The 26,383-nt window shown below is 40.0% G+C and overlaps 1 long non-coding RNA gene across 1 annotated transcript in view; it reads left to right on the forward strand.

Moving 5' to 3' along the window:
- LOC116586023 overlaps window positions 1–17,604 on the forward strand; it is a 33,577-nt gene extending 15,973 nt beyond the window's left edge. The window contains exon 9 of the long non-coding RNA XR_004283857.1: window positions 17,368–17,604. This is a non-coding gene — a long non-coding RNA (uncharacterized LOC116586023). The remainder of the gene's footprint in view (window positions 1–17,367) is intronic.
- Window positions 17,605–26,383: the final 8,779 nt, after the last annotated feature.

The raw sequence follows: 26,383 nt of genomic DNA on the forward strand, positions 1-26,383 counted from the left end.
GCAACAATGGAAGATTTTATGGTTTATGCTTCATTGGAAGAAAAAATAGGCTGCAGATATTTGACCTCAGATAATTGTGAATCCCACTGAGGTTGTGCTACGTATTTTTAGCGACGATATGTTTTTTAACCACAAGAAAGTGTGCAATGCCATTTATCCTGGGAGCTTTCTTTTAGGACCCATAATGTCTTTTTGTGGATTTTTAATATATACTGTATATGGTTGTATTGTATATTATATCTCTTATTAACTCTAGTGCCATCACTAATGTTTTAATATGTAACTGGATGTGCCTCAAGGGAGCAGTTTGTGTGTTTTACTGGGAAAGAGCACACAAAAAAATTCTCCCTCCTGTTCCCTTCCATTATAAATTAATATCCACTACCAGGGGACCTCTTATGATATAAAATTGTCATCCAGTGAGTGGTATGGTTGAAATTACCACGGAGGGAAGCCAAGGAGCAGCCAGAGTCTGACGAAGACGGCACCTTGTCTGCTGCACGTGGAACCCCTGGCAGCTTCCTGTAATTTACGATAAATAATTTACATTGCTAATTTCAAAGTTTAATAGTCTGCATTATATTTTCCGTCACAGTCTTCTCTTAACGGCAGTGCCTTTTCTGTACGACATAAGAGTATTCTAATAACATGGAATTATTCTGGCCAGCTCCAGAGTATTCTGCAGTTGCTATAAGAGAAGATTTTAGCCACTCAGAGCGCCCGGAGGACGAACGCTTTTAAGTGGCATCACTGCCGGCCTTGCCTTTTCAGTCTGGCAGGAGAGGAGTTACAGGGAGAAGTGGGTTGATCCGTAATGACAGTGCTGTGTATTGTAGTGTGGTGGTTGCCTGGCAACTCCACCTGCGGAAACGAAATACTGGACTTGTAGCCGTATTCAGACCCTCTTGCCAAGTTTTACAGGTATTTAATACCTAAAGCTCAGGAAAACACTGAAGAGGAAAAAAAAAAAAAGATTTGCTCATTTGGTGACACTCTATCATGGGAGAAGGTCGCTGGGGGTCAACAAGTAGATGGTACACAATGCTGTGAATAGGCTGGCAAGTATGTGAACATCTCTTAAATGAGGCTGAGCCTCACCTCACTTCCATTCCTTACTTGTGTCTCTGCCAAGGACAGATCTCTTCAAGGGAAGAATACTTACTTTCATGTGTGAGCTTCTGCACTCAGTATGGGTTAGGTAACGTGCGAGGGAGACTGAACCCCTGGTCTTTTTTGTCTGGGGTGCAGACTCGGGTCACACACCCAACCATTACCGTGTATTCTTTGCACATGCTTTCAGAGATCAAAGCAAGCTACGGGTGATGCCCAGTGCCCAGCCTACGGCGTGTGGCTTCAGTCTGGGGCCGGGAGCTTATCACCTTGGCCTTGTGGTCCTAAAAGCTTCAACTCTCTTGCTCCTGACTCAGCTCTACTTTCAGAGTATTTACTGCTTTTGGCTTCAGTACAACTTACCTTCACCCCATCATTGATCCTCCTCTCTATTTAAATCAGGGCCACACAGAAACACAGCGAGGGAAATTTGGCTAAAAGACAGTCCATTTTACCAATGAGAAAACCATCCTTAGGGGTAGGGCAGTATCTCAAAATTCTAGAAATGGATAGGGTCATTGGGTGAAATATATTAAAGTGTGTTTTTAATGCATGGGTTAAGCACCTATATTGCTAATGATATGAAGTAACACTTTTTATCATTTCCAGGTGTTCTAGTGGCTGACATTTGGTCATTAATCTTCAATACAGACCTCATTTTAGTTGGCTGAGGAAGCTGAAAAGTACTCACTGCTTTGATCTTTGCAGGAATCATATGAATGAAAAGCCTTTTTAGTGGCCGCAAAAACACTCATGATTTCCATCAGTTGATTTTATCCTAGATCTGTACATCTGGTCATAAGGAACAAAGGGGTGAGGGAACAGAGCTGAATCAAAATGATCTATTTCCCCTGCCTCTGTCACTTGCTAAGACAGCACAATGTTGTCTGCCACAGCGCAAGAGAGGGCACATTTATTAGATGTGTTCCTGAATCCACTGGCATTCAGTTGGGGAAGGTGTACTCGTGTATTATAGAAAAAAGACTTCTTACAAGAATGAGACAGTATCTAATTATCAGAGAAGCTAGGGAAGGAAGGATGAAGAAGTGAGAAATGAAGGACCAGAGAAAGTCACCAGCAGCTTTCCAGAAGCTCTGCGGCTGTTGGGTAAGCCAGAGCTTACAGGGGAAGTTGAGGACTGGGCATGGCCAGTTACCAGCACAGGCTGGCCTGCCGCCGTGACAGGAAACTGGCGAAGAGCCTCTGGAAATCTACCTCCTGCGGAAGCAACTGCTTCTCTAAGTATTCAGCCGCATGTGTGGTGGTGAGCCTGGGCCACTACAGGTCCGCAATGCTGCCATTCGTGGAAGAGCTGGCCCTAGCAAGGACAGCTGGTTCCCACTGCCCCTCTGAACTGGTTTCCATTAACCACAGGCAGCAGAGAATAATGGCTGCTTCACTTCTGTCTCCCCAACTCATTCCAGTTCTTAGCCTGGGACCATACAGGGAAGAGGATTTTGGAGATAGTCATAAATTACTTGCTTATAGGGGAGCAGCAATCAAATAGGAAAAGGATGACAAAGTCAAAGAAGGTTAAATATTAACCCTGATAGAAAATAAAAATGAGATTGTCACACATGCCATGTTTAAAGGAGGAAAGCCCTCCCATGGAGCAGCTCTGGGAGCAAAGGGTTCTTGGAGGAGGTAGGAAATGAGAAAACCTTCCACTAGGAGGGACAAAATAAGCTCAGCACCGCCTTCAGTGTCAGTCAGCCTTGGAAATCAAGGGAGCAGAGGGGACCGTAGAGGTTCAAGTCACCAAATCATTTAATTCTGCACAAAGGAAGAAGTCCTTATGAAAACAAACAAACCTCGGGGTGAAGATCAGAGGAACTCCTAACTCCGGAAGGAAAAGCAGCTCAAAAAACATTTGATGAGAAAAGGAAGGCGCTGGAAAAAAACACGTATTTTGAGTCTTTACAGAAATCGGTTAACAACCACCACACGTATGTGTGAAAGTGGCAGTGTGTTGTGGTTGGGCACCGTGTTTCCCCTGTGTTTCAGACTTTTTGCCTTTAAATGGTTAATGTGTCAGGTGGTGAGTTAACCCCCAGCACACGACTCTAATCAAGCTTTTTTTTTTTTTTTTTTGCACTCAATTCAGGTCACATTTATAATTTTTAAAAAAACAGTACTTTAATTGCCAATTCAGAACAATAAATAAGCTCCAAAAATGACCCGGGGAATAAAGCATGAGTAATAACAAGATCCAAGGCCATGAAGTGGGTCATCCTTTGAGAGTTCCTCTCTTTCAATAGCATTTTCTTTACTGTGTCTTTAATTTCTCCTCTCATTTTACCTTTCCTCTCCTTGTGAGAAGGCCTGGATCATTACCACAATAGATCAGCCCTTTGATTTCTATTCTCCTTCAAAAAGCAGACATGATAAATGATCTGCTTCTTTCTGGCATTACTGAATTTGGTTTGTAGTTTAAATCCACATAAAGCCTGCCTACCATTATGTGCTCAATTGTGTCCTCCCCTAGCCCCTACAAATTCACATGTTTAACTTCTAACCCCCAATACCTCAGAATATGACTGACTGTATTTGGCTTGACAGTATTGGAGATAGAGTCTTAGAAAGGCAATTAAATTAAAATAAGGTCATTAGAGTATGCTCTAATCCGGTATGACTAGTGTCCTTAGAAGAAGAGATCAGGACACACACACATGGCAGCCATCTATAAGGCAAGGAGAGAGGTCTCAGAAGAAACCAATTTTTCTGATACCTTGATCTTCGAATTCTAGCCTTCAGAGAAGTGAGAAGATAAACTTTGGTGGTTTAAGCCACCTGTTAGGGCAGGCCAAGAAAATTAACACAACTCCTACTTTCGAACTGGAAACAATGGATATAGTTAGTTAGAACCACTACATTCTGTCCTCTGAGATAAACCAAATGGATGCAAGGCTAAAGGGTCTATCATTTTTGTTCTCAAAATATAAAGACTGCCAGAGAGGATTTGATAGCTTTACTCCATCTGGGAACTGAGATCACTATCAGCATCAGGGTGGTATAATAAAACATTTAGCACATTGAGAGCCCAAATTTTGTGTTCGAAACTCCTTCCTCTGCAAGTTAATTCTACTTGTGCCATACAATAATTAACACTAGTTTCCTCACTTGTCAAATCTGAGTAAGAATCATCTGCTAGGGTTCTAGTTCAAGATGTCAGTGTGGGAAGATCCTGAACTCTCCTCCCATGGACACACCAAAAAGACATATGGAATTGTTTCCTTTGGGGAACAAAACAAAACCAGCCAAACAAGTCCCATACAATGGGAGAACAACCAAAAAAACTCATGTCGAGGCAGGTAGAAGACATTGACAAAATCACATCTTAAACCCCACTTGTGGCATGCTGCTCACGATCAGGAGGGAGGTCAAAATCTGAGCTTCTCCTTGAGGAGTCAAGGGTTTGGATCCCACCATAGGCACTATAACTTTTAAGATGTGCACCTGAGAAGTGAGCCCTAGAAACATCTAACTTTGAGAATCAAGAGCGCTTTTGTCTTCTAGACCCACAAGAGTACAGCAAACTGAAACAGTTCCTGAAGGGCTTATGCATGGAATCTGCTGCCCCAGAGCGTAGTGTAGAGGTAGCAGACCAGAGGTCACCACTTTCTGTGACAAAGGCTTGTATATCTTAGCACATTGATCTGCTTACCTCGTTATCTAGAGGCTTCCAGGAATACTTTCTGGGGACAGAGACCTGCAGGCACCATATTTCCACTCTCCCTCTGTCTTGCTCCAGATCAGCACTATCTCCCAGAAAGGAGCTTCTACCCTAGTCTGGCACCCTGATTTTGGCAGCTGCAGCCCAGGGAACACTTACAGGTATTCCCTGCACTGCTGGCCAAAGGGTCTTATGTCTGTGGACTCCACAGGACTATAACAAATGGAGAAAGAGTTAAGTGGCTTAAATAAACACTCATCTCGGGGTAGACTATACTCTTCTCCAGAGACCCTAGAGGGTCTATACTCTTCCTGTTCTCTGACCACCATATTTCAGTGTCTCCCAGTGCAGGGCTCACACAGGTCTAATACCTTGGCTTTTCTGTCTGGGACTCCAGGTGTTGTCACTGCTGCTCAGGAAAATGGTCTTAATCACGTGGCTCTGGTAGCCCACGTGGCTTACAGTTATGGGTCTCATGAGAACATAACAAACAGAGTTACTGGTTGCCTACCACCCCCAGAACAGAGCCCAGAAAGTGAACTGAAACATACCCCAGTCCTTTTGTCAAAGAGGCCTATTTGCTTATCTTGGAACTTTGGTCTAAAGGAGGATTCTGATCTGGCATTTATCTAGAACAGTGAGATACTCTTTGGGGATGGAGGCTAGTGAACGGTACCTTTATGTCACCCTCTGCCTTGCTCTAGGTCACTGGCATCTCCCAGAACAGAGCTTGTACACTTGTCTGGCACCCTAATATTTGCATTTGCCATTTGGGGGATACCTTTAGATTGTCAGACTCTGGTGACTAATGGGGGTTATACCTACAGTTCCAAAGTACTATGTATCTTTGCATTTTTTAAAAAAAGATTTTGTTTGTCAGAGAAAGAGAAAGAAGGAGAGAGTACAAGCAGGGGGAAGAGCAAGCAGAGGAAAAAGCAGGCTCCCTGCTGAGTAGGGAGCCTGACGATGTAGGACTTGATCCTAGGACCTTGAGATCATGACCTAAGTCAAAGGCAGACCCTTAACTCACTGAGTCAGTCAGACATCCCCATCTTTGCATTCTTTAAAAGATGCCTTTGAAGGTCTAGTTTTCAATCAGGTGTTGACCGAGATCCTTCCCATTAGGACACTGACAGGTCATGGCATGCCTTCACCTACTGAGGACCATGAAAAATAAAATCAGTTCCTGGGACAATCCCAAAAGTTTGAGAGATAACCAAGAGCTACGGCATGGTTAAACAATTAGGTTCATCTCCTACATGAGGCCACTCCCTCAAGACTAGGAGTAGTAGTTGTTTTATCTAGTGCATAGAAACAAACAGAGTCAAGCAAAATGAAGAAATAGAAATAAGTTTCAAATGAAAGAAAAGACAAAACCTCATGGAAAAAAACCTTAATGAAATAAAGATAAGTCATTTATGTGTTGAAAAGTTCAAAAATAATGTTCCTAAAAATAATGTTCTAAACAAGCTTGCTGTACTTGGGTGAATAATAGGTAAACACATAGAGAACTTCAATAATGAGAAAGAAAATATAAGAGAGCACCAGATACAAGTCAATGAGCTGAAGAATAAAATTAGTGAACTGAAAAATACACTAGAGGGGTTTAACAGTAAACTAGATAAAGCAGAACAGATCAGTGAACTTGAAGAAAGGGCAGTGAAAGTCATCCAATTAGGGCAGCAGAAAGAAAACAAAAAAGATGAAGACAGCTTAAGGGACTTAGGGGACAAAATCAAGCAGACCAACATTGACATAATAAAGGTCGCAGATGGAGAAGAGGAAGAGAAAGGAGCAGAAAACTTATTTGAAGATATACTGGCTGGCAACTTTCTTAACCTGGAGCAGGAAAAGACCTCCAGAGTTAAGGAGTCCAAAGATTTTCAATTGATATGAACACAAAGAAACCCACACCAAGACACAGTATAAATAAAACATAAAAATGTAAAGACAAGGAGAGACTTTTAAAAGCAGCAAGGGAAAATCAACTTGGTGTGTATAGGGGAACCCCCATAAGCAGACTTTAAGCAGAAACTTTGCAGGAGAGAAGGCAACATGATATATTTTAAGTGCTAAGGAACAAACAAAACAAAACAAAGCTTTCAACAAGGATATTCTACCTGGCAAAGTGGTCATTCAGAATTAAAGAAAAGATACTGAATTTACCAGACAAACAAAAGTAAGGGAATTTACCTAGAAGAAATGTTAAAGGGACTTCTTTAAGCAGAAATGGAAACATGTTAATTAATAAGAGGAAAACATATGAAAGTGTAAATCACATGGGTATAGGTAAGTATGTATTAAAATTGAGAACAATATAATATAAAAGTGGTGGGTTAATCACTTCTAAAACTAGGACAAAGGTTAAAAGACTAAAGCAGTAAAAATAGCTACTTTTTACTGGGGACAAGGGATACCCAAGAAAATTTAAACTGTGAAATAAAAAACATAAAATTAGTGAGGGTAAAAATGCAGAACCTTAGAATGAGTTCAAATTTAGTTGTTAACATAAAATAGACTATATAAATAAAATAAGTTGTTTTATGTAAGCCTCTTGGTAACCACAGAGGAAAAAAACCAAAAACCAAAAAACCTATGGTAGATACACAAAAGATAAAGAGAGGGGTATCTAGGCATACCATTCAGGAAAACCACTGAATCACAAGTAGGGCAAGAAGAAAGGAACAGAGTAACTACAAATCACCCAGAAAACAATAACATGGCAATAAGTACATACTTATACTTAAATGTAAATGGACTAATTTCTCTATCAAAAGAGTAGCTGAAGAGATTTTTAAAAACCATCTATATGTACGCTGCCTACAAGGAATTAATTTTGTATGTAAGGAAAGACTGAAAGTAAAAGGTTGGAAAAAGATACTATATACCAATGGAAAACAATAGAAATCTAGCTATATATAGATAAAATAGACTCTGACAAAATTTAAAATAGACAACATACATATGACAAAAGGGTCAATCAAAAAAGAAGATATAACATTTGCTAATATTTACACATGCAGCACAAGGAACACTTAAATATTAGCTAACCTAAAAGGAGAAATAGACAGGAATATTAACACTGTAGGGAATTTTAATACCCCAGCTTCACCAATGAAGAGATCATCTAGACAGAAGAAAGTAAGGAAACACTGGCCTTAAATGAAACATCAGACTAGGAGAACTTAATAGACATACACAAAACATCCCAACCAAAAGCAACAGGATGCAGATTTTTCTCAAGCGTACTGAGAACATTCTCCAGGAAAGGCTGTATGTTAGGTCCAAAACAAGTGTCAGTAAATTTAGTAATTCTGAAACCACACCAAGTGTCTTTTCAAAACACAATGGTATGAAACTTAAAAAAAAAAAAATGCAAGAAGAAAAGTGGTAAAGTCTCAAATAGATTGAGAAAAACAACATGCTCCTGAACAATGGATCAAAAGCACAAATAAAAAAAATAAAAAAAATAACTTGACACAAATAAAAATGAATACATATACACCAGAACTAATGGGATACTGCAAAACCAGATCAAAGAGGGAAGTTCATAGAAATAAATGCTTAGATAGAAAAATAATTTCAAACGACCTAAATTTACACCTCAAAAAATTAGAAAAGGAAGAACAAACAAAACTCCAAATTAGTGGGAGGAAGGAAATAACAAAGATCACAGCAGATATAAATGAAATAGAAACCAAAAAGACAATAGGAAAGATCAATGAAACTAAGAATATTTTTTTGAGCAGATAAAACTGACAAACCTTATTAGCTAACCTCACCAAGAAAAAAAAGATGTCTCAAATAAAATCAGAAATAACAGAAGTGTTGTTAAAACTGAAACCACAGAAATATTAAGTATCAAAAGAACATAAAAGACTACTAAGAACAAGTAGCAAATTGGACAACTTAAAAGAAATAGAAAATTTTTTAGAAACATAAAACTTACCAAGATGGAACTATGAAGAAATAGGAAACCCAGGGGTGCCTGTGTGGCTCAGTGGGTTAAAGCCTCTGCCTTTGGCTCAGGTCATGATTCCAGGGTCCTGGGATCATCCAGGGTCCTGGGATCAAGCCCCACATCGGGCTCTCTGCTCAGCAGGGAGCCTACTTCCCTTCCTCTCTCTCTGCCTACCTCCCTGACTACTTGTGATCTCTGTCAAATAAATAAATAAAATCTTAAAAAAAAAAAAGAAATAGGAAATCCAACAGACCAATTATTTTTTAGGAGACTGAATCAGTAACTGAAAACTTCCCAATTAAGCAATGTACAGAACCAGATGATAAGTTCTACAAAACCGTCAGAGAAGGATTAATACCATTTCTTCTCAAACTCTTCCAAAAAAGAAAGAATGAGGGAGCAATGCCAAACTCATTTTATGATGCCAGCATTACCCTGACCAAAACAAGAGAAGAATACCACAAGAAAGAAAATAGGCCAATATCCCTAATGAATGTATGTGCAAAAATCCACAATAAAATCTTAGCATACAGAATTCAATAGTATTAGAAGGATCATGCACCACAGTTAAGTGGGATTTAATCCAGGGATACAAGGATGGTAAACATCTGCAAATCAATCAAAGTGATACACCAAATTAACAAAATGAAGGGTGAAAATTACATGATTATCACAATGTATGCTGGAAAAACATTTGACAAAATTTGACCTCCATTCCTGATAAAAATTCTCAACAAGCTGGATATAGAAAGGAGGTACTTCAATGTAATAAAGGTAATACATGGCAGAACCACAGCTAATATCATACTCAATGGTGAAAAGATGAAAACATTACTTCTAGGATTAGAAATAAGACAAGGACACCCACTCTAACCACTCATACCCGACAAAGTACCAGAAGCCAGAACTGTAAGGCAAGGAAAAGAAAAATAAAGTATCCAAATCAGAGAAAAAGAAGGGAAATGATGGCGTGATACTATATAAGAAAACGTTAAGGACTCCACTAAGAAACTGTTACAACTAATAAATGAATCAGTAAAGTTGCACGATACAAAACTAACAAACAAAAATCAGTTGTATTTCCATACACTAACAATGAACTTTCGAAAACAGAAATAAAATAATCCCATTTACACTGACATTAAAACCTGTAAAATACCTGGGAATAAATCTAACCAAAGAGGCATAAGACCCTGTACACTCAAAACCCTGAAACACTGATCAAAGAAACTGAAGGAAACAGAAACAAATGGTAAGAAGCCCATGTTCATGGATTAGAAAAAATTAATACTGTGAAAATGTCTATTCTATAGAAAGCCACCTATAGCTTTAACTCAATCCTTATGAAAGTCCCATGGCATCTCTTAGAGAAGCAGAAAAAATACTACTAAGCTAGTGTGTAAGTGTAAAACCGCCAAATAGCCAAAGCAACCCTGTGAAAGTAAAACATTGCTGGAGGCATCATACTTCTTGATTTCAAACTGTATTACAAAACTGTATTACATACTTCTTGATTTCAAACTGTATTAATATTATGGTATAAGAACAAACACATAAACCAATGGAACAGTACAGAGAGCCAAGATATGAACTCTCACATATATGGTTAACTAATATTCAACAAAGGAGTCCGGATACTCAAAGGGGAAAAGAAAGCCTCTTCAAGAAATGGTGCTGGGAGAACAGGATACCTATCTGACACTTCTCACAAATATAAACTTGAAATTCATAAATATTAAAACGTATAATCTTAAACAAAAAACTCCTATAAAATGAGTAGAGGAAAAGAGGGAAAAACCTCTTTGACATTGTCCTCAGTGATGATTTTTGGAGTTGACATCAAAAGCAAAGTAAGTCAGACTACATCAAAGTAAAAAACTTAGTAACAATAAAGAAACCATCAACAAAATGAAAACACACCCTCCTGATATGTGGAAATCATCTATCTGAAAAGCTGTTAATATCCAAAATGTATAAAGAACTCCTCCAACTCAGAAGCCAAAGAATGAGTCCAGTTAAAATAAATGGGCAGAGAATCTGAACAGACATTTTCCCAAAGAAGACACAGACATGGGAAACAAGTATGGCAGAAGATGGTCAGCATCACTAATAATCTGGAAAATGCAAATCAAACCTGCCTCACACCCATTAGAATGACTATTATAAAAAGGACAAGAAATATGGAGAAGGATATGGAAAAAAGGGAACCTTGTGTAGTGCTCTCTGGAATATAAATTGTTGTGGCCTAAGGAAAAAACAGGATGGCAATTCCCTAAAAAAATTCAAATGACACAATAATTCTGCTTTTGAGTATTTATCCAAAAAAACAGAAAAATATTCACTTGAAAAGACATATCACACCCCCCCCCCCCAATTCAATGCAGCATATGTACAATAGCCAAGATATGGAAGAATGTATTGGATGCCTGCTGATGGATGAATGGATTTAAAAAAACGGGTTAGAGATACACAGTGGAGTATTATTCAGTCTAAAAGTGGGTTTAAATAGAACATACCTTAATATAATAAAGACAACATATGACAAAACCACAGCAAACATCATACTCAATGGTGAAAAACTGAGAGCTTTTCCTCTAAGTTCAGGAGCAAGACAAGGAAGTCTACTCTCACCACTTTGACTCAACATAGTACTGGGGGGTGCCTGGGTGCCCCAGTCCTTAGGCATCTGCCTTTGGCTCAGGTCTTGATCTAAGTGTCCTGGGATCAAGCCCCACAGCACGTTCTCTGCTCTGCTCTGATTCTCCCTGAAATTCTCCCTCTGTGTTCTCTCTTTCTCAAATAAATACATAAAATCTTTAAAAACAAAACGAAAACATGGTACTGGAAGTTCTTGTCTCAGCCATCAGGGAAAAAAAATAAAAAGCATCCAAATCGGTAAAGAAGTTGTCAAAATATCACTGTTTGTAGATGACATAGAAAATCCCAATGATTCTACCAAAAAGCTATTACACGTAATAAATGAATTAATTAAGAGGGTAGGATATGAAAATCTTATGCAGAAATCTGTTGCATGTCTATACACTAATAACAAAATACCAGAAAGAGAAATTAAGCAAACAATTCCATTTATAACTGCACCAAAAAGAATAAAATACCCACGAACAAGCTTAACCAAGGAGGTAAAAGAACAATCCTCTGAAAACTAACACTTATGAAAGAAATAAAAGATGACACAAATGGAAATATATCATGCTCATGAATTGGAAGAATATTGTTAAAATGTGCAGATTACCCCAAGCAATTTACAGATTCAATGCAATCACTATCAAAATACAAAATACCAACAATATTTTTCAAAGAACCAGAACAAATAATACTATAATTTGTACAGAATCACAAATGATCCTAAATAGCCAAAGCAATTTTGAGAATGAAGAATAAAGCTGGCAGTATCATAATCTCAGATTTTAGATACCCTTCAAAGCTATAATAATCAAAACAGGATGGTATTCATACAAAAATAGACACACAGATCAACGGAATATAATGGAGAGCCCCCAAATAAACCTATATTATATGGTCAATTAATTTATGACAAAGGATCCAAGAATATACAGTGGGGTGTGGGGAAAGACAATAAATGGTGTTGCAGAAAACTGGACAGTTACATACCAAAAATATCAAACCACTTTATTTCATCAGACACAAAAATAAACTCAAAATGGACTACAGACCTAAGTGTGAGACCTGAAAACATAAAACTCTTAGAAGAAAACCTGAGTAGTAATTTCTTGGATATGGGCCGTAGCAACATTTTTCTAGATATGTATCCAAAGGCAAGGTAAACAAGAGCAAAAATAAACTACAGGGACCATACTAAAATAAAAAACTTTTGCACAGAAAAGGAAACCATAGGGGCGCCTGGGTGGCTCAGTGGGTTGGAGCCTCTGCCTTCGGCTCGGGTCATGATCTCAGGGTCCTGGGATCGAGCCCCGCATTGGGCTCTCTGCGCAGCAGGGAGCCTGCTTCCTCCTCTCTGCCTGCCTGTCTGCCTACTTGTGATCTCTATCTGTCAAATAAATAAATAAAAATTAAAAAAAAAAAAGAAAAAAGAAAAGGAAACCATAAACAAAATCAAAGACAACCTACTGAATGGGAGCAGACTGGCAAATAATATATTCAGTAAGGGGCTGATACCAAAAATATACAAGCAACTCATACAACTCAACATCCAAAAACAAATGATCCAACTAAAAATGATCAGAGGACCTGTATGCACATTTCCCCCCCAAAAAACCATACAAATGGCCAACAAACCCAGGAAAAGTTGTTCAACAATACTAATCATCAGAGAAATGCAGATCAAAACCACAATGAGCTCTTACATCATACCTATCAGAATAGCCAGTATGAAAAAAATCAAAACATAATTAAGTGTTGACAAGGATGTGGAGAAAGAGGAGTCCTCTTCCCAGTGGAAATGTAAATTGGTGCATCTACTTTGGAAAACAGTATGGAGGTTCCTCAAAAAATTATTAATAGAAACACTGTATGATCCAATAATTCCAGTACTGAGTACTTATCCAAAGAAAATGAGTATTCTAATTGAAAAAATTATGGGGCACCTCAGTGGATCAGTTGGTTAAGTGTCCAACTCTTGACCTTAGCTCAAGGCTTGATCTCAGTGTTGTGAGTTCAAGCCCCAATTTGGGCATGGAGCCTACTTGGGGAAAAAAATACACACACACACACGCACACACACACACACACACACACACACACGGATATATATATATATATATATATATATATATATGTATATATATATATATATATATATATTTTTTTTTTACTACAGCATTATTTATAACAGCCAAATTATGGAAGTGACCAAAGTGTCCATTGATAGATGAGTGAATAAAAGAGTGGTGTGTATATATGCAATGGAATATTACTCAGGCATTAAAAAAAAAATGAAATCTTGCCCTTTGCAGTAATACAGATGGACCGAGAGAGTATTATGCTAAGTGAAATAAGTCAGAGTAAACAAGAACAGTATGACTTCACATACATGTGGAATGTAAAAAACAAATGAACAAACATGTTTTATACACAAACACTAAATACAGAGAACAAACTGATGGTTTTGATAGGGGAGGGGAGTGAGGGAAATGGAAAAAATGGATGAAGAGCAGTGGACGGTAAAGGCTTCTGGTTATGGAATGAGTAAGTCATGAGGAGGAAACACACAGCATAGGGAACACAGTCGATGGTATTGCATAGTGTTTTATGGTGACAGATGGTAACTACAGTTGTGGTGAGCACAGCATAACATGGAGTTGTCAACTCACTATGTCAGACACCTCAAACTAAACTAACATGGTGGGTCTACAGTACTTCAATAAAAAAGTAGATAAGGAAGGAGTGGGGATGTAATGTACAGAACGGTGTTAGTAATGACACCGTACTGTGTATGTGAAAGTTGCTCAGAGAGTACATCTTAAGAGTTCTCATCACACACACAAAATTTCTAACTACGTGAGGTGATGGATGGGAAGGAAATTTATTGTGGTGACCATTTTGCAATATATACAAATATTGAACCATGATGCTGTAAACCCCAAACTGGTATAATGTGACATGTCAGTCAGATGTCATTTAAAAACACTGTAAAAACAAAACCAAAAAGGCTGCATCTGAGTGAATCCAAGTGAGAGAATGTTAATGAAAAGACTTTGTAAACAGTAAAACACTCAACACCAATTAGTCATTAACATGAGTGACAACCCAAAATGTTGTGCGGTGGTGTCAGATATAAGCACTACATTGATAACTGGAAACAAGAAGTCTCAGTAAATACCTATTAATAATATTTAGATAGTCACAGTGGAATCATAGTAGCAAATGTTGTAGAATCTTGCTGGTTCAAAAATGCAACCATTTGTAGAAGAAATGGCAGCCTCAATTTCTACCCAGGGTCTGAAGCTCCGTGATTACTAGCCTGTCAAGCATCTATCTCCTTGTTCCTTCGAGGTATCTCAGGCCATTGTTTTCCTCCTCATCCTAGTGTTTTGCAGCTCACAAGGGTGACTTCTGACTTTCTGAGCAGCTGACTAGGCTCTTCTAAGATCAACGAGGGGAAGCCATCATGAGGGATGGCAAGTGGCTGAGATGGTGCTGCCAAGCCTAGATGACAGCTAGTGACAAGTCACAGGTTGACAAAAAAATGCAGCCTCCCCCATTCAGGGGGAACGTTTGCTCTGTCACAAACGGCTCAGTTTGTGAGAGCTAATAGAGCTAAGCTACTCTCAAGGACAATCTGGCAGAAACACTCCTCCTTTTTCTTTCTCTTTCTTTCCTTTTTTTTTTTTTTTTTTTAACTTTCTGATACGTGATGATGATAGGAAAGTGGGGGTGGAGCAGGGTGCAGACCCCGGTATTTCCTCTGAAAGGATTGTATTATTAGGGCAAGTAAACCCCTAACCACTGCTTTGACCACAGAGGCCAGAGATGTTTGTGTTTGTTTCAAGACACAGAGCCCAGAGTCGAGGTCTGGTATTTTGCTGGGGACTGCTGAAGAGGAGGGATTTGGCTTCTGGCAGAACATAAAGCCAAGCTGACAACAAAGCTTTCCTTTCAAGCTATCCAAATGAACACATTTCTAATCTGAAATTCAAATACTTGACAACAGAGAGCCTGTGAGCTGGGCTTTGAACAGGAAATTGCTTCATGGTTTTAGCATAATGAATTAGGCAGTTAGACTAAATCCATTTACTAGGAAAAGAATGCTTTCACATGCTCTCTGAAAGAAAGGGGGGGGGGAATCCTTCTTAATTTCCCAAATTTCTCAGGACTCAGAGCCACAAATGCTCCATGTAAATTTTATCTGTTGTGTTCTATGGCTGGTATGTAAAAAGGCATCTGAGCTCAGTATTCAGGAATGATCTTTGTTAGAAAATGCTGTGCCTTTTCAAGCTGGGGAAATGGAAGGTGAGGAACACAGGTGAGGAGGGTCTCATCCTTCTCTGCATCCTGTATTTTCCCTGACAATGGGGAACGCATTTTAATCCTGAAGGCCCGTTTTCTTCCTCATCGGCAGTGTTATTTCGTGCTCTTGGGAATGGGTGGATACAGAGGCAGAGAGAGAGCAGAAGCAGGTGGAGACCAATGTCTTCCGCAGCAGCGCAGGCTTTCCCACATTCCTAGTCCTTGTGGTCAGATTCACACCTCTAGCTCTCAGTCCTGAGCACAGAGGTGGCCACTCCATAAACTGGGTTGGTGACAACCGAGGGAGCAGGGAGACGTCCAGCAGGGCAGGGGGAGGGCTGCGCCAGGAAAGGTGACGTTTGCTTGTGTCAGTCAGGTCCGTGTAACAAGGCCAACCTACAGAGGGTCTGCTGACAGACATCCCTTGGGAGAGACAGAACTAGGAAAAAAAAAAAAAAATCACGAGGAAAGGCACGAGTAAGGATAGGGTAAACAAAAAGGACAAAGACCCTGGAAGAAGAGCTGGTTAGATCTTGTCCCGCCGTGCAAGTTTGCCAGAGGAGGGCTGATTTGTAATCACGCCACAGCAGCATTTCCTAGCAGCTCTGACTCCCGGCACAGAAGTGTGGGGCACTGCCTCCGAGCCTGAGCTCAAGACAGCCAAGTCACCAGCGTTCTGTGTAATCGTTCTTATACCAGAGCAAATATGTAACCAGGTCTGACATCTCCGCCTTCACAACTTGCAAGTTAATAAATCCAAACCGTTTCCCGCTCCCCTCCACTATGGTAACAAAATGTCAGTAAATACGCTTTCTTTTTAGTCATTGTTTTCAACTTTCCTAACGGAGAGAGCAGTGAAGTCCTTCCAGTTGGCATGGTGATGGAGACACGATGACAGATTCCATTACGAAGAGACGTTTTTAAAAACCATTAATGTGTGCCAAGCATCTAATTCAAGTTTACAGTTGGGAATTAAAAAAAAAAAGAACAGGTCCCAATTTCCTCATTGTTAAGGAATCGCCCCTCCTGGCAGGGTGGGGGAGACCTTGGCGTATATACAAAAAGGCTCCACGATCGCCTACCTGAACGGGCACACGATGAATTAAGCTGAGCCATGCTGATGTTTTTAATGCATGAGAACAGTTCTGATCTGGAATAGTAATGATCACCCCAGGAGCAGAATATGAATATTTAATGGACACCGTGCCTCATGAGTTATGCTGGGAACTGGAGCTACTCAAGTCCATTCGGCATAGCCTTTCAACCCAAGGAGTGGGAGATGGGCAGAGAGGAGAGTCTGAGGGTCAAGCAGTTTGCCTTGATCTTGGTAAAGGAGGTCAGAATTCCAAATTCAAGACTGCCACTTAACAATGAGCTTTCCTTTAGAGTAATGTTCTGGAGTCTGGGGGAAGGGATGCCAGCAAAGGGGATATTTGGGCAAGCGGGTATGCACAGCAGTGGGGTTTTCTCTCTTGCCTGTGGAGGCCAAAATCCTTTTAATTGGGGGCAAAGTCGTCACTTCCTTGATCGTGGATAAGGTGGACAATGTGTGTGAGCCTGGAGAGCAAAGAATTAAACTCCTGTTGAAGCAGATAGAAAGGAATGATATCTGAGCTTTGTTACGGGGTGAAGAGAAAGCTCCAAGGAAGTGTTTCTTAAATACATGTCTTTGCAGATGCTGAGGGCATTTTTATGGACATCCCCCACCACCAAAGGATTTGCAAACCCTGGTTCAAGGCCAGGGGCACCAGGCTGCAAGGAAAGCACCAGGAGAACGAAGTGCGTGGATGAGGACAGTCAGAAGCACCAGAGACAGCCGAAGGACTCCTCAAATGTTTCCACCCACATCCTTGTGAGCAGAGGTTAGAGAGGGAACCTGGGTTGGTGAGGGGAGAAGGTTAGCCTAGAGAGACCTGTTAAAAGCTCACTATTTCTTTCAGATGTGTTGATTGAGCTTAAAAAAATCTGAAGTAATTTATTTTCAATCCCAGGATCTGCTCATGTTTACTTTGATGTAAAAATGGTTTCAGATGACTAACCTGCTAATCTGAGCTTGAAAAAGAGGCGCCATGCTTCTGGTAGGACGATGCCTGCCTCCCTACCCCAGGGCTGTGTTCACCTTGAGGAACACGGACCTGGGGCCAGCTCTTGACAAAATGAATGCAAAGTGAGTTACTCGAAGCCCACTCCTGACTAATGTCTTCTTTTTTCAGTCCTAATGCAAAATGGGCAAAGTAATCTAAGGGGAGTGTCCCCTCCTTCCAGCTCTTCTATGCTGCCTCTGAAGAATTCATGGAAAGCATAACTTGGTGACTTCCATCTTTGTCTGTACCTCAACTGCTAGTGATTCCGCTTCTCCGTTGGGATGATTCCGCCCCGCCCCCACCTGCTTCTGCTATGTAAAATATAGTCAGAAACAAATTGCTGGTAAGAAATCCAGATTGGTGGCAAATGCAAATTTATCCAATCCACCCAAATTATCTTTCTCTTCTCACCCTTGTGGAAGTAAGAGATTTTAATTAAGTGCAAGCAGAGGCACAGGGCAAGCCTTACAAGTTAAGTATTGAGGAAAACGGTCTAGTTTTTCCATGTCTTTTAAAGGTCATCTTCCTGCTGGGTTTTACTGTGTGCTCTCTTAGCATGGGAGACTCCTGGGCCTGCGTGACTGACCCCTGTGTGAGGGGACTGATAGAACTTTTCCAACATTGCCATAAATCATTCCCCTTTAAAAATGAAAATAAAACCTAACCAAACAAAACAAATTAGGAGAGATATCAGCCATCTACCTGTATCATTTCATTAATGTTCATTAAAATTTTTTTCATGAAACAGCTACTATTTCATGTCTACATGTGGCATTATTAGAAATCATTTCTTCTTTTCCTTAATTAATTTCTTCAGTTACAAAATGGGCAAAATGCCATCTTGGTCTTAGACGTAGTCTTGTGTTGACTGTAGAGTCAGGGTGGACAATAGCCTCGAACCTCGTACGTCTGTATACTACCGTGATCTACCACCTACATCCATTTCATTGTGTAATTTCCACTTATTTTTTGTTTTCTTGGACTTTTTCCAAGCAGAACTATCTAAGAAATTATAATTTTGATATGATAGAAGCACATTTAGATGTGTTTCTAAGTATATTAAAACAGGTAAGCACACAAACTACTAAAATACAAGACAGAAAAACATTTTTATCTGCCATCAAAATCATCGTGGGAAGCGGAGTAACACTCATAAGACGGCTAACACCAGATCACAGCGTGTTCTACCATGGCCCGTAAGGGATTATACACAGAGGGAGAAGGAAGGACGGAGGGCCCATATTCTGTAGGCGCTGGTAACTCCCAAGGACGAAGCTGAGCATAGATTTCCAAGAGTTCCAAGGAAGAGGAATCTGGGCCAAGGGAAGCCCAGGAGGAGAGGGAATTGGGCCTCCTTTTGGAATTCCAGCGGGAGGCTGAGGGCTACAGAAAGTGCTTTACTGACTCCGTCTGTATGCAGAGCTGACCTGGCAGCATGGTGGTCCAGCATGCCCCTTATTTGTCCTGGATCACTAACACTGCAGGAATGGGGAGAGAGAATCAATCACTTTTTTTTTTTTAAGGATGAAGACACAGTGCCTGTTAAAGAGGAACAGAATATGCCACTTTTATCGTAAGGATGTGGGGATATTTTCCCCAAATATGCTACTTTTGACACAAGATTATTTTGAGCTGCAGGCAACTGAAAAGAAGTGGCTGAAAGAAGTTTCTGTTCTCCCCTTATCTGTGTAAAACCACCACATAAATTTGTAAAAGAGCCTCTTTTCCTCCCCTCTCTACCGGTAATGACAGAAGTTAGTCATTGGAGACAACTCTAGACCTCTGTCAGCCCAGAGATACCTACATAACAAACCTTGCTAAAACCCTCATCTACCATGTTCCCTCTGTGCATTTGCCACCCCTAGAAGTTCAAAGTCCTTTTCCTGTGCATTATCTTCTCTACACATTTATTGTTTCCTTATTGATCTGTTAAATTGCTCTGTAAGGTGAAGTTCTAACCACCCCTTTGAGTCATTACTCATCACTAGGTACTCCCATGTGTATATGTGATACACATGCTAATACACTTGTTTGTTTTTCTGCAGTTAATTTGTCTTTTGCCACTCTGATTTAAGGGAACCTGAGATGGGTAGAGGAAAAGATTTCTTTCCTTCCCTATGCTACCTTAGTTTCTTCCACATTTATGAGTACCTCTAATGATTTTCTTCTCGCCATAATAGTTGCAACGGAACAACGTCTGTTGATTAAAAAAAAATCAATGTCTATTTTTTTGTTTGGGGGCAAACCTGTACTGTACTGGGGGCTAGCTAAATGATTGCTACTTATGTGCCTGTGGTCCGTGAGCATTTCAAGAGAGACAGATAATTTCCTCAGAGAGTATGCAGATTCTGCCAATGTTTTCAGTTGAAGCGTAATGTTCTTGTGAAAGGGCCCCAGGGAACTGACCCAAGGGTGGCCCACAAGATTGCATGCTGCCACGCCACTGATTAGGGGGAGCACGTGCACCTCATGTCCAGACTGATCCTTGAAGGGTCTGGGAAATGGGCTGCTCTAGGCCAACATCTTGTTCAGGACCGTCTTTATTTTCAGCCATGCTCCCTTTGGGGGTTCAAGAATTGTTTGGGAAAATTAAAGAAAATATATGAGACTGTAGGGTCAAGGAATAGGTCTTGCTACTGTTCTTGTTAGTTATTCAGCAAATCACCAAGTAGACCAAGTAATATGACGGTTTGCCTGCACTATTATCTAAGGGCTACCATATTGCCCCAGGACACTGTTCTATCACTAATAGTTATGATGATAGTGGTATAAGTATCCTGTGCTTACCGTGTAAGGGCCACTCTTCTGAGTTCTTTGCTTCCGCTATTTTCTTTTTTTTTTTTTTAAGATTTTATTTATTTATTTGATAGAGATCACAAGTAGGCAGAGAGAGAGAGAGAGAGAGAGAGAGAGAGAGAGAAAGGGAAGCAGGCTCCCTGCCGAGCAGAGAGCCTGATGCGGGGCTCTATCCCAGACCCTGGGATCATGACCTGAGCCGAAGGCAGAGGCTTAACCCACTGAGCCACCCAGGCGCTGCACTAATTTATTTTCTTAATCGATTTAATCCTCCCTATAAATGATCTTTAATATATAAATGACTGCCATTTTACAGATGGAGAAACTAAGCCCAGAATAGTTACCTGGCCTACATCATGTAGCTAGAATGAAACAGAGCTTAAAGAATCCCAGCAGCCAGGTTTCAGAGTCTGTGCTCATAACTACTATGCTATTCTGCTTTGTTTACTAGATATGGGGTGGATGGATGGATGGGTAGGAGAGAGAGTACAGCAGTTTATGTGACTTAGTGACACCCATGAGTCTGGTCCTATATGGGACCAGAACCTTAGTGGCTCTGTCTCTCCTGCCTTTAAGAGAAAGATTATGATATTCCCTGCCCCTTAAATACCCAACTAAATAAATGAATGGAAGGCAGTTTAAGGATTGCCCAGGGAGTGTTTGCGGAAAACGTTACCAGGTCAACAAGCAAACCCTGGGTGAAGAAATACTATATGTACCCTAACATTAGTATTTGTCTTTAAGGCATTAATGGTAAATCAGAGAATTCAGGATCATGTGTTGTTTGCTTTTGAAGAGCAGACAGGATTTAAGTTACTTGATTCTTCATCTGTTTTCCTTATTATATCTCCTGATGAAAATCCATTCAGAATGGCCAAGTTCCTTGAAATAGAGTATGTACACATAAACTTCCTTTAGTATGATAATTGGGTTGGAGTTACTTTGAATTTTAGAAACCCTTGTCACGATAGCATCTTCAATTAAAGCTCTGGGCCAGTATTTAGATATGAAAATGCTAAAAGCATAATAGGGCCTGATCATCCTTCTTTTAATGGTATCTAGCATCCATTACCGAATTATATCCCATAGGGTGCTACTCAGGGGCTAGAGCTCTGGAATCATACACCCTAAGCTAGAAATCCATTGTCAGGCTGTGTGACCCAAGGCTAATTATGTAGCTTCTCTGGGCTTCTCTCTCTTGTGTAAAATGCTCTAAGGCTACCCCATGATCCTGAGATGGTCTGGGTAATTAGTTCTTAGCAGCATGCCTAATACCTTGTAAATACTTAATAAACGTTAGGTAGCAATGAATAAACACATGTGCAATTTTTATCTATGTTACAATAGATAAAGACTTCATTCAATAAAAATATTTATATCAGAAAAAAGGTCTGGGCTCTAGGTCTTTCACAGAATGGGCGCTCACCAGGTGTTAAATGTGTATCTTAATTATCCAACTGATGGCTTCCCGGTGCATGCTCTTTCTGACATGCTATATGTAAAATAATCCCCCGGAGGCATTCCGGTGAATAAAGCAGGCAAATAATCGGACTCTGTCTCCTCTACAGTAAGCACAACTGTGGTTTGAAAATAGCCTTTCAAGAATGTAACATCATTTTTTTTCTTAGCTGTTTCCCTCCTGTACTTATCTCATAACTTTGAGGCAGATTAATCCATTAAAAGGTGTACTCCTAGTGTTTCGTAATTGCCAGTAAAGCCTAATCAGATAGCAAGTGCTACAGAAGAGCCTTCAAGAAATACTGTAAGATAATTAAAACATAAAGGTTATGCAAAAGTAGCAAATCAATAGAGACAGTAAACACGGTTTATCAACAGTCCTGAGAACCTTTTTTCAATTCTAAAATGTAAATGGACTTGGGGTAGAACACGGGGCTAGGATGACAGATAGGATCCCGGTAACAGTTTAATTAACTCCAGTTTCCTGCATGTTAAAGGTTGCCTCAGCCCACTGGCTCATGAAACAAACCCTCTTAGGATTTCGTTAGCTGGCGTCTGATATGAAGACCAGGCAGCCTTTCCTTCTTCCAGGGTTACGTTTTGCCCTCCTCCTCCAGAGGCCTTATCAAAACACAGCCCTCTGTTTTCTCTATAAATACACAGCTATTTTTAATTTCAGCTAAAATGGTTTGACTTTGTAATCAAGGTAAAGGAAACACACACACACTGCCTAAGTAATGAGAAGGGATCACTGGGAAGAATTGCGTAATTAAAATGATAGATTAAAATTCACATGTAGTGCACATAGAATTTTTGAACCACCATGGCAGCTCTCCAGATGACTCATTTGCTGTTTTTAATTCTTCTATAATGTGGGCTATTTTATAATTAGCTGCCGAACCGTGTCACTTGGTTTGCTCAACCCGATGAAAGGGATAAGACAGAATGTTTGCTATTAATGGATCCTGAAACTGCTACTCTGAGCACCCCCGGTAAAGAATGGTTATTGACTATTCTTAGTCATTTGACGTGGAATATATCCAACGGTTTTTGTGTTTTTTGTTATTGTTTTTTTTTGGCTTTTGTTTTTTTGCGGTCATGATTTAGTAAAAAGTATAGGAGATGAAGGTAAACTTCATTTGAAGAATTGTAATATTAAAAAAAAAATCACTGTGAGAGCCAAGAGTTAGTTAAAAGACAAATTCTTTTTCTAACCTGGTAGAATTAGGTTTCACACAATTAACTTTATCATTAGTAAATAAAGGAGTTACTTAACCTATGCCCTCGCAGAAAGAAGTTCTTGATATTTTGCTTAGTAAAGGGCAAGAAACCTATTACGGCTTATTTATTCATGTTGTTAAAAGGTTATTCTTGAAGACTGGGATATAGAAGCACATTATATGTAATCTTTGTTAATAAAGATCTATTTACTCCACCATTTAAAGGAGCTGGTTATTACAAGATGCTCATGAACAAGAGACTTTTTTCTGTTGTTCCCATGGGGAAGATTATCAAGCTGTCGGTAAAGGACTCATTTTCTTTAAATTAGAAATCACCGAGGTATCCTGTATAGAGGATATTAAAAGAGAGTGTAGTCATGCTATCTTATTGCAAGATGCGCTAGAGGTAAGTACATCGCTAAGGTTTAGAAATGAGATGTTGAAAATGCCGGCTACCAGGGCTTTAAAAAATTTCTCTTCCAACACGGAGGGTTTTCATTCTGAAGCAGAAATCTAAGCTTGTCCTTTTAAACAATGATTTAGAGGAAGAAATTTAACACCCCTGCTTGCAACATCTATTTTTCAGTAAATCTATACTTTTTCTGCCCTCCGCCATGTTATCAGTCATCCGTATCCCAGAGGAAATGCTTCAGGCTCGGGGTTAAATTAAGGTCCTATCTCTAGCGATTGTCTAGAAAGCTGTCTACATTCTCAAACAAACTTATCTGCATTATATTCAGCCATAAATGCTTCCTGCCAAGCAGAGACACTTTTTTCCTCCACCGATGTCAGTGGTGAGATTACTATGTGCCAGTTGAAAATTAAAATAAAAGCCACAATTACATTTCATTATAAATTGTCAATAGGTTGAACTCAATCAATCAAATTCTGGAATGCCTAAATCAGCATGGGTTATGGGATGGCCTGTATTCTCACTTTAAAAAACCAAAAACAAAAGCCAAACAAACAAAACCAGGTCTAATTAGATTCAGTCTTCCTATTTTTCAAAATAATATTCCATAAGTTATACTACGTCATACCATCTTTCTTTAACAGTTCAGGAATATCTCTTCTGCTCGTGTGAGTTAAGCACAGCATCTGACAAGACCCCTTGTTTTACAGTTTCTTGCTTGACAAATAAAAAACAGAAAAACATATGTAGTATAAATTAGTTTTACTAAACAGAAGAATTGTCTCCGGCATCAGGATTAGTCCATGTCAAAGGCAACTAAACTTTCTGATAAAAATATTAAACATGTCACACTCACTCAATCACATGCGCGCGTGTGCACGTACACACAACACACACACACACTCATTTCCCTCCACTTAAACCAAACTTACGCAAGTGCTCTTTGTACATACAGACTGTAAAATATGTATGATCTTACCCCATCTAGTAAGAGAGAATAAACGAGCCACCATGTTTAGGAGCTAAACAAAGCCCAGATCACAAAGAGTGGTGGTGGGCTCCGAGATGATCTGTAAGCTTGGGATACACAGGAGCACCTTGAAGGCCACTGTGAGAACTCTGAGCACTATGAAAGGGAGTGTGGTAGTCTGACAAAGGTTTTCAGAGCATATCCATGTCTGCTGTGTGCAGGACAAACTAAGGGAATAGAGGTGGAAGTAGGGAGAACAATTAGGGCACTATTACAGCTATCTGAAGTAGAGATTCTTGTGGTTTGGACCACAACATTGAAAATGGAGAAGGTTAGAAGCCATCAACTTTTACATACACTGTGAAAGAACCTAAAGAATGTACTGTTGGAGGGGACACAGTGTAGGGATAAGGATGACTACAAGATTTCTGGCTGGTAAAACCGGAAAAATGCAACTGCCATTTCCAGAGATGGGGGTGACTTCAGGAGAGCAAGATGTAGGGATGGAAGCAGCTGGTATAAAGGCTTGAAGGGTGGACTCAACCTTGAGACGTCTATGAGACATCCAGTTGGAGAGGTCAATGAGAGAATCTGATATGAGCCTGGAATGCATGGAAGAGGTCCAGGCTGGAGACACAAATTTAAAGTCATCCCAACATGTATCAATATAGCACTTAAATCCACGAGGTTGGATGAGCTTACTGAAGAAGCAGATGCAGACAGAGAAGAATTCAGATTCTTGAGCCTGGCGAACTCGGAGGTTTAGAGAGCTGAAAAGTGGGGGAGAAGGCGCAAAGAAAACCAGGAAAGGTCGCTGGGGAGCTAGGGAGGGTGATCAAGCAAGAGAAGTGTTCCAGAAGTCAAATGGAAATGCTTCAAGGAAAGTGTAATGCGTTGTGTCCATTCTGCTGATACCGACAGTGAGAGTGGGACAGAGACTTGACCACCAGGTAGACAGTGAAGGTCACTGGGGATCTCGGCTAGAGCTCCATCAGCACAGTGATGAGGACAAGACTTCAGGAAAGAAAGGAGCTAGCATGTATATCGTAGGAGCTTTACTGTCAAGAGGAGTAGAAAAACGGGGCAGTGCCCAGAGAGGAGTCTGGGTGGGGTTGTTTTGAAGGGAGGGGAGATAATACAATTCATCTGGATGATGATGAAAGTGATCTCGGAGAAAGGAAAACCTTCAAGACACAGGAGAGAAAATAATAGCACATACGTGTGTTGGGTAAGCACCAAATTCTATTAATAAATTACACTTTACAGACTACAAATCCTGTGTGATCTTACAAGTTCACTTCACTTTACATTAAGAGAAATGGGCCAGGGGTTGGGACAGACTAGATGACATCAAAGCTCCCTAACTAGCTGACATTAGGATTGTGTGTTTTCACAAATCTAAACACATATTCAAGACAGGGATGATGGTCACTTTTGTAAAGCGGAACAATGAATATATCCAAAGCATCCAAAGTTCGGTTCTCTTAGTCTGCTGATAAAGGTCATGTCCAGGTAAAAAGTAGATGGTGGTGTTGGTCTTACAACAGAAACACAGGTAAAAAGGTAAAGATACATTTGTCTTGTGTGGTGTTGGTTCAGACTGAATTCAGAACCCAGAGACACAAAGAAAACAACTCTACCACAGCACTACAGGAGCTTAAAATTTGTTTCACGGTCTCTCTGGGAGAATGACACAGCCTCAGGTTGGAGACAGAGTACTTGAATGAACACAATTTTAGGGATTGATGTTG

Source organism: Mustela erminea, chromosome 3 (genome assembly GCF_009829155.1).
Source record: "Mustela erminea isolate mMusErm1 chromosome 3, mMusErm1.Pri, whole genome shotgun sequence".
NCBI classification, from domain to species: domain Eukaryota; kingdom Metazoa; phylum Chordata; class Mammalia; order Carnivora; family Mustelidae; genus Mustela; species Mustela erminea.